This window comes from Hevea brasiliensis, chromosome 13 (genome assembly GCF_030052815.1).
Source record: "Hevea brasiliensis isolate MT/VB/25A 57/8 chromosome 13, ASM3005281v1, whole genome shotgun sequence".
NCBI lineage: Eukaryota > Viridiplantae > Streptophyta > Magnoliopsida > Malpighiales > Euphorbiaceae > Hevea > Hevea brasiliensis.
The window spans coordinates 90688723-90698780 of NC_079505.1; positions in this window are offsets into that span (position 1 = coordinate 90688723).

The following is a 10058-nucleotide window of genomic DNA, read 5'->3' on the forward strand; positions in this document are numbered from 1 at the left end:
TTAATCATCTTTAAAGCTTTAAAGCCTTGAATCAAAGATTAGACGAAGTCATTTGAAAAAAAAATAATAAAAAAATACCAAAAGTTATTTCGTGTCTACCTTTAACATGCATTTACTACTTGTATTTATCATGTTATATCCGTAATTTAATATTTTTATATATAATTTTTTTATTAAATTTTTATATATAAAATTATTATAATATATTAATTATTATTATAACACCTAAATTACAGGTGTATTTATTATTTTTATATTAAATTAATAAAAATTAAAATATATCAATAAAAATAAAAATTTATAAAAATAAAATTTATTATAAAAATTTTATTGTTATAACATAATCTTATAATTATAAGTGTTTATAAACATATAAATTTAAAAATTTATTATTTTTTTAGTTTATATATTTTTGTGTTAAATATTTTCAATATAAACGGTTGAGTTTATTATCAAGATAACTTGGATTTTAGCATTTTATAATTTTTATAAAACATATATAATTAAAGTAAAAATTTTAAATTTTTTTTAATACTATTTAAAAGTTTATACATATGATAGTAAAATAAATTTAATTTAGTATATTTTTAAATAATGTTTATTTTTTATTTTTAATTATTTTCAATTCAATTTTTTTTTAATTTTATTTAATAAAATTAACTGTACATCTCATATCAATTAATAACAATATTATTAAATTTTATTTGATATATAATATTTTACATAATTTCATATTTTCTTATAATATAGTGAAAAACTTTAAAAATAAGATTAATAAATCTATTAAATAATAAGTTATTTATAAATAATAAATTAATAACTAAAATTTTCTTTTTATATAAGAAATAAAAAATTAATATTAATAGAATAAAAAATATTGACGTTATTATATTATAATTTTAAAGTGAAGTGATTATAGTAAAAATGTATAGACAATTATCTAATTTACAGTAAACTTTTTGTCAAACTAATATATAATGTATTTTAAATTTTTTATAATTATTTATTCTAAAAGTAATCATCAAATTTCAATAAAAAAAGTTGTTAAATCTGATAAATAGAAAATCTATTAGATGATGTAATGCTTGTATTCATATAAAAATTATACTTTTTTTAAATAAAAATATCACTTGTATTTATGTAACACCCCAAATTTTATTATTTATGAGTATTTTTGATATTTTAATTTTATTTAAATTTTAGGAATTTTTTTGAGATTTTTCGGATTTTAAAAATCGGGTTCGATTTTCCGAAAATATAAACTTTGATGATTTTTAAAAATTAATTTAAAGACCACGTGGCAAAACTAAAAATATATTTGGAGTCTACGTATTTTTCTGAATTTTACAAAATTTTTTCGGAATTTTTGGACCTCGTTTTCGGTCCCGAGGCAGAGTAAAAATTCAAAATTTTGTATTTCGAATCGAACCGGCCGAATCGAACCGGACCGGATCGGACCGGTCGAATCGAACCGGCTCCCTTTCCTTTTTCTTCTCCCGCGCACGTCGTCCCTCTCTTTTCTCTTTCTTTTCTCTCTCCTCCCCTCCCCTGCGCGCGCGCGTCGCTCCAGTGTCTCCGGCCAAATCCGGCCGATCCGGCCACCGATTGGACCGGGTCTTGTGTCTAAAATCATCTACTCGGCGAGAGCTTTCCATAGACACCAAGAACGCCGAAATCCATCGAGCGGTTTGTCCGATTTTTGCTCGGGAAGATTTTAGCCCATTTCGACTTTTGGGCTAGATTTCTTGAAAACCGTGAATCCCACGAGGAAACCAAGGCCACCAGCACGCTCCATTCGTCGAGAGCTTCGCAACGACATAAATTTCGAATTTTTCCGACACCGTTTTTCGGTGGGTCCCACGGAACTTCGCAGTGTAATTTCGAGCATTAAATGAGCTTAGAAAATTCTGAAAAATTTATGTGCTAACCACCGTGTTATGGGCCGTGTAGGTATCCTCGATTCGCGGAAATTCGGCGATTGACCGGTGCAAATTTCGGGCGAACGGACCGTGGCGGAAAAAGTCTCGAATTGGGCGAGGTTTTGGCTAGCCCCATTGTCGAGCGTCGGCGGCGTTCGAAGTCGAGAATCGGCAAAGGTAAACCCGAACCTAGTTTTTACGTAATTTTCTAGTGCTTAAATAGGATTAAAAATCCATAAAATATTCGTGGTAGCTTAGAAAATTACGATTCTTTTGCAATAGCTTAGTAATATTGCTAAGGACCGCGGGCAAAGTTTTATAATTTTTAGAGCTTGTTTGGGCTTTTTGCAAAAATGATCAATAATAAGGACTAAATTGAAATTTTGCGTATTGTGATGGATGATTGATTTGATGGGCCCGGGAGGGTGTGTGATATGATTGAACTGATGTATGGATTGTGAGCATAGAAGTGCGTTTTTAGCCCTTTTGCGGGTTGGGTAGGTCCTAGGTATAGGGAGACTCTGGGATTTTCGCACGACTTAGGGCGTAATTGGTCTTTTCTTTATTTGTATTGAGTCGATTGTATTAAATAAATGTAATATGATTGTCGGTGAGCCGATGACCTTCTTCCTCCGCCGCCACGATAATTTGTCGTCAAGTGCGTGAGTAAAATATTAATTTTAATTATAATTTCGATATTATTATATGTTCAGCATGCCCATGCATCACTTATATGCATATATTTATGTAGTTAAACTCTAGGCACGATTTATGTTGCATTCATAACTGCTGATGTACCATGGATGTTGTTGTGGTAATTTGGAGCAGTGTGCGTGCGTTGGCGTGCGTGTGATGTGGTGTGGACTATGGATAGGGCCGGGGTAGTCACGGCTTGAGTAATTCGCTGGGACCCATTCCTTCGAGGGGTAGTCACGGCTTGAGTAATTCACTGGGACCCTCGATTTGGTTATTAAGTGGAAGTTCGAGCTTGAGTAATTCGCTGGCACCAGGTTGGATTTAAGAGAGCTGTATAGGGGATCAGCTCCCATATGTTATGATTGATACTACAGGGTGTGTGAGTGCTCCAAATTACCTTTTTGATGTTATGATGTGAAAATGTTGTGTATGTTGCATTTCACTCTACAGTTGCATTAGTTTTAGATAGTTATAGAGATTATAGTTAAGATTTATATATTACTCTCATAGTCGAACGCTCACTCTGTTCAAAAATTTTTACAGAGCCACGGAGGATATTTTGTTGCAGGTTAACCTGCCTTTTTACCTCGCAGGTTGTTTATCAATATTGTGTAATTTTAATTACTCATAGAATTTCCGCATGTGTTAGCAGTAATTATTTGAAATTGGTCTGTAATATTATATTCATGTTGGACCTGTAAACTTAATATTTTAAGTCTGTTTGATGGATTGGATGAGGGAGCTGAGCTCCCATTTATTATTATGTTGATGAGTATGTGGAGGGTGGTGAGCTCCCAATGGATTGTTTATTGTGTTTACAGTCGGGTTAGTCGAAAACTCCCCGTTGGAAAGTCCATTTTATGTCCGGACTCTGTCCGTTTGTTTTCTAGAAATTTGGCCCAAAAGGCCCTTAGAGTTGCGTTAATGAATAGGTAACGCTTACTACGGGCCTCGGCGGCTTTAGGTGGCGGTGTCCTAGTCTTGGGTCCGGCCCATAGGTTGGGTCGTGACAAATGTGGTATCAGAGCCTGGTTCTAGATTCCTAGGGAAAAGTTGTCTAAAGTGTTGGGAAAAGTCTAATAGGAGTCACATGCGGAAAAATAGGGTCCATATTCGTCTTGCATTGTCGTCTTTGCTTCTAGTTTCTGCTTCATATATTGTGTGTAAATATGAGTCTATAGAGCTGTGCAATGTGCAATTTTGAATTTTGTGGGCTAATGCTGCTAAATTTCAGGAAAATGCATAGAAGCGAGAGCCGCCATCGCACGAGAACGGATGTGCTCGACGAGGTGTCGGACAGGATGAGACGCCTTTGCCAGGAGGCGGGGTAGGAGGCCTAGAGGCTGCTCAAGTAGAAGAGCGGCTACCCACGATTCAAACAGTCTTTCATGGCACGGTCCCATGGACCCCATGGCGACTACTCTAGGCTGGTGCGAGAGAACCATCGACATGATGGCGCGATATATGGTCCACCCTCCACAGCAGCGATCCACCGCACCAAGAGGGGAACCTTACAAGCAGATCATAAATTTTAAGAAGTTGGTGCTGGTACTTATGATGTGTCGGGCGATGCATATCGGTTTACGGATTCTATGAGACGAGAGGAGCGAATTCTGATTGGTGATAGAAGATTGATAGAATGTATGCGACGCGTCATGGGGCCCATGCCTAGACAATGGATGAATGACTACGTGTTACCGGATGGAGGGTTTGACATGGGCTCGGTTGTGGAACTTTTATCAATCGGTTTGTGCGAAAGCTTGAGAGATCGAAGCGGTGGGCCTTTGAGGCCTTAAGGCGAGAATGGCAGTGCAGTAGATGAATATGCTCTGAAATTTACGGAATTGAGCTGATCGGCCCCTACTGCAGTATCTACAGAGACTATGAAGGTGACATGATTCCTAAAGTGGCTTGACAGGAGGTATGCGAACTGGCCATGATGTCGGATCGATCTTTTGATGTGGTGGTTGATCGAGCAGACAGATTGAGATTAGCTATCTTTGTGGATGGCGGAAGAGCAAAGAAAAGCAGGCGAGAGGTTCCTCGGTGTCCCTTCCATGGGTACTCCGGACGTGGTGGCGGGGTAATTACAGAGGAAAGGGTAGGAGCAAGAGAAGTGGTTTGGACACCGACCACGAGGATTCGGACCGAGTGCGGATCCAGCGGTGGTAGCGATTCGAGTCTGATAGTTACGGTGCAGTTCAGATCCTCCTTGGCACCTTGTGCACGGTGTGGAAGAGGACATTCAGGACCTTGTTTGATGGGATCGAGTATGCTTCAGTGTGGCCAACCGGGTCACTTTGCTAGAGAATGCCCCATGTTCGTGAGCCACAGATGGGGTCACGAGTTCTATTGCGAATGTTCCTCGGCTGATTGTATCCGGCGCTTCCAACATGGCGATCGATTCGATGGCCATGGCCGAGGACAAGGGGCGTGGATTTGGAGGCGGTCAGAGGTAGAAGTCGATGTCGGGGTTACGCCACTCGGGGTAGAAGTCAAGCTCGGGTTTTCACCACGACCCACCGGGATGCTCAAGCTTCAAATGCGGTTGTGGCGGTATTCTTCAGTGCATTCTTATGAGGCTCGTGTTTTGATAGATCCGGTGCTACGCACTCATTTGTCTCCCTGTGTTTGCCATGAGGTTGGGTAGAAACCCTACAACCTTAGAATGCCCTTTGTCGGTAGCTACCCCACTTAGTGACAACATAGATGTAGACATGGTATTTCGGGTAGCCCGGTGGTAGTGGATGGAAAGATCCTCCCGGCAGACTTGGTTCCTCTACCGATAATGGATTTCGATGTAATCTCGGGATGGTGGTTGGCAACTCATTATGCCACCTTAGACTGCAGGAACAAAGGTATACTTCCACATACCGGTGTGGAAGAGTTTAGCTTTGATGGTGACAGAGCGTGGCTCCATATAATTTGGTGTCGACAATTTGTGCGGAGAAAAATGTTGAGGCGTGGATGCCAAGGGTATTTGGCATTGGTGAGAGATACATCTGTAGAAGGTGTCGGCATGGAAAATGTTCTGTTGTCGAGAGAATTCATGGATGTCTTCCTGAAGAGCTTCGGGGTTGCCACGAGAAGGGAATAGAGTTCGCATTGATGTTATTAGGGTACAAACCCCATATCGATGCCACCTTACGAGGATGGCACCAGTGATTGAAAGAGTGAAGGAGCAACTACAGGAGCTCTTGGACAAGGGTTTCATACGTCCGAGCACTTCACCACAGGGTGCTCTGTTCTATTTGTGAGAAAGAAGGATGGGTCATTGAGGTTGTGTATCGACTACAGGCAATTTGAACAAGGTGATTGTGAAGAACAAGTATCCACTTCCTCGGATCGATGATTTGTTTGATCGGCTCAAGGAGCTAGATTCTTTTCAAGATAGACTGCGGTCGAGCTACCATCAATTGAGAATCGGGAATGAGGACGTGTCCAAAGCGGCTTTCGAGGACAAGATATGGTCATTATGAGTTCTTGGTGATGTCTTTTGGACTCACTAATGCACAGCGACCTTCATGGACTTGATGAGCAGGTGTTCAAGCCATTTTGGATCATTTTGTCATCGTATTCATAGATGACATTCAGTATACTCTCGGATCGAGGAAGAACACGTGTGGCACTTGAGGATGGTGTTGCGGACTTTGAGGAGCACGGTATACGCCAAATTTTGAAATGTGAATTTTGGCTAGAAAGCATCTCATTCTTGGGACACGTGGTTTCAAGTGGCGGTATTCAAGTGGATCCCAAGAAAATTGAAGTCAGAATCGATTGGCTTAGGCCTACAACGATCCGAGGTGCGAAGTTTTACGGGTTTAGCAGCTACTCTGAGCGTTTTGTGCAAGATTTCTCCGGGATAGCGGCTCCCTAACTAAGTTGACCGGGAAGAATGTTCCATTCATTTGGACAGATGATTTGTGAGGTGAGTTTCGAAGCTCAAGGAGTGTCTAACCACCGCCTGTGTTTACACTACTGTGAGTGGTGAAGGATACGCCAGTGTCTTGTGGCGCCTCGAGTTGGCCTAGGGTGTGTTTTGATGCAGAATGGAAAGGTAGTGGCTTATGCTTCAAGGCGGTGAAGAGGCATGAGCGAACTACCCCACCCATGATTTGTAAATGGCGTGTAATCTTTGCACTAAAGATCCGGAGACACTATCTGTATGGTGAAGTGTGCGAGATATACACCACAAAAGTTTGAAGTACATCTTCCAGCAGAGGATTTAAACTTAAGGCAGAGGAGATGGATGGAGCTTACGAAAGACTATGATTGCACCATCGGTACCACCACAGGAAGGCCAATGTTGTGGCAGATGCTCGGCGAGAAAATCTTACAGCGGTTTAGCGCACATTTCATGAGAGAAGAGACCGTTGATTCGGGAGGTACATGAGTTGATGGATCAAGGTTTAATCCTAGATCTTTCAGATGAGGGGGTATTGTTGGCTCACTTTTCAGTGAGGCCAGACTTGAGGGACAGAGTTAGAGTTTCCCAGCACAGAGACCAACAATTGATGAAGATCATAGAAAGAGTACAACAAGGTGAAGGTGGTGAGTTTGGATTTGCCAATGATGGCGCCCTAGTGCAAGGTTCTAGGATATGTGTGCCCGATGTGGACAACCTCAGGAATGAAATCATGCAAGAGGCACACTATACACTGTACAGTATCCACCCAGGTTCCACCAAGATGTACCATGATGTGAAAGATAGCTACTGGTGGAATGGCATGAAGAGAGACATAGCAAACTTTGTGTCCAAGTGCTTGACTTGTCAGAAGGTGAAGTTTGAACACCAGAGACCGTCAGGGAAGCTGCAAGAGCTCCCTATCCCAGAATGGAAGTGGGAAATGATTACTATGGATTTTGTGGTCAAGGTTGCCTCGTACCACGTGAGGATATGACTCGATATGGGTAATTGTAGACCGCTTGACCAAATCGGCTCACTTCTTACCAGTAAAGACTACATACTACGTAGCACAGTATGCCCGGCTCTACATTCGAGAAATAGTCAGATTGCATGGAGTTCCGGCTTCCATAATATCTGACAGAGGGCCCCAGTTCACTTCTCGGTTTTGGAGAAAGTTGCAGAAGGGCAAGTTGGCACCTCGGTATATCGGACCTTTTGAGGTTACTGATAGAGCTGGAGCAGTTGCCTACCGGTTGGAGCTACCACCCAACCTTTCTCACGTTCATCCTGTGTTTCACATCTCCATGCTCGGAAATACATTCTGATCCTTCTCATGTCTGCATTAGGATGTGATAGAGCTAAAAGAGAACTTGACATTTGAGGAGCGACTGTAGCCATAGTGGACTACCAAGTGAGGCAGTGAGATCCAAGCAGATCCCTATGGTTAAGGTTTTGTGGAGGAGTCGATCGGTGGAAGAGTGCACTGGAGTCGAGCGGGACATGCGTAGCAAGTACCCTTACTTGTTCAATGCATAATCATGTGTTTTATTACGCCTTGTGTAAAAATTCGAGGACGAATTTTTACGTAAGGGGAAGAATGTAACACCCCAAATTTTATTATTTATGAGTATTTTTGATATTTTAATTTTATTTAAATTTTAGGAATTTTTTTGAGATTTTTCGGATTTTAAAAATCGGGTTCGATTTTCCGAAAATATAAACTTTGATGATTTTTAAAAATTAATTTAAAGACCACGTGGCAAAACTAAAAATATATTTGGAGTCTACGTATTTTTCTGAATTTTACGAAATTTTTTCGGAATTTTTGGACCTCGTTTTCGGTCCCGAGGCAGAGTAAAAATTCAAAATTTTGTATTTCGAATCGAACCGGCCGAATCGAACCGGACCGGATCGGACCGGTCGAATCGAACCGGCTCCCTTTCCTTTTTCTTCTCCCGCGCGCGTCGTCCCTCTCTTTTCTCTTTCTTTTCTCTCTCCTCCCCTCCCCTACGCGCGTCGCTCCAGTTTCTCCGGCCAAATCCGGCCGATCCGGCCACCGATTGGACCGGGTCTTGTGTCTAAAATCATCTACTCGGCGAGAGCTTTCCATAGACACCAAGAACGCCGAAATCCATCGAGCGGTTTGTCCGATTTTTGCTCGGGAAGATTTTAGCCCATTTCGACTTTTGGGCTAGATTTCTCGGCAGTGAATCCACGAGGAAACCGAGGCCACCAGCACGCTCCATTCGTCGAGAGCTTCGCAATGACATAAATTTCGAATTTTTCCGACACCGTTTTTCGGTGGGTCCCACGGAACTTCGCAGTGTAATTTCGAGCATTAAATGAGCTTAGAAAATTCTGAAAAATTTATGTACTAACCCCCGTGTTATGGGCTTCGTGTAGGTATCCTCGATTCGCGGAAATTCGGCGATTGGCCAAGTCGCAAATTTACGGCGAACGGACCGTGGCAGGAAAAGTCTCTGAATTGGGCCGAGGTTTTGGCTAGCCCCCCAGTGTCAGACGTCCCGAGCGCGTTCACAAAGTCGGACTCGGCAAAGGTAAACCCGAACCTAGTTTTTACGTAATTTTCTAGTGATTAAATAGGATTAAAAATCCATAAAATATTCGTGGTAGCTTAGAAAATTACGATTCTTTTGCAATAGCTTAGTAATATTGCTAAGGACCGCGGGCAAAGTTTTATAATTTTTAGAGCTTGTTTGGGCGGTTTTTGCAAAAATGATCAATAATAAGGACTAAATTGAAATTTTGCGTATTGTGATGGATAATTGATTTGATGGGCCCGGGGGGCTGTGTGATATGATTGAACTGATGTATGGATTGTGAGCATAGAAGTGCGTTTTAGCCCTTTTGCAGGTTGGGTAGGTCCTAGGTATAGGGGAGACTCTGCCGGATTTTCGGCACGACTTAGGACGTAATTGGTCTTTTTCTTTATTTGTATTGAGTCAGATTGTATTAAATAAATGTAATATGATTGTCGTGAGCGGATGACCTTCTTCCTCCGCCCGCCACGATAATTTGTCGTCAAGTCCGTGAGTAAAATATTAATTTTAATTATAATTTCGATATTATTATATGTTCAAGATGCCCATGCATCACTTATATGCATATATTTATGTAGTTAAACTCTAGGCACGATTTATGTTGCATTCATAGCTGTTGATGTACCATGGATGTTATTGTGGTAATTTGGAGGCGGTGTGCGTGCGTTGGCGTGCGTGTGATGTGGTGTGGACTATGGATAGGGCGGGGTAGTCACGGCTTGAGTAATTATTTGGGACCCGTTCCTTCGAGGGTAGTCACGCGGCAGGTAATTCATTGGGACCCTCGATTTGGTTATTAAGTGGAAGTTCGAGCTTGAGTAATTCGGCACTGGGTTGGATTTAAGAGAGAGTGTATAGGGATCGGCTCCCATATGTTATGATTGATACTACAGGTGTGTGAGTGCTCCAAATTACCTTTTGATGTTATGATGTGAAAATGTTGTGTATGTTGCATTTCACTCTACAGTTGCATTA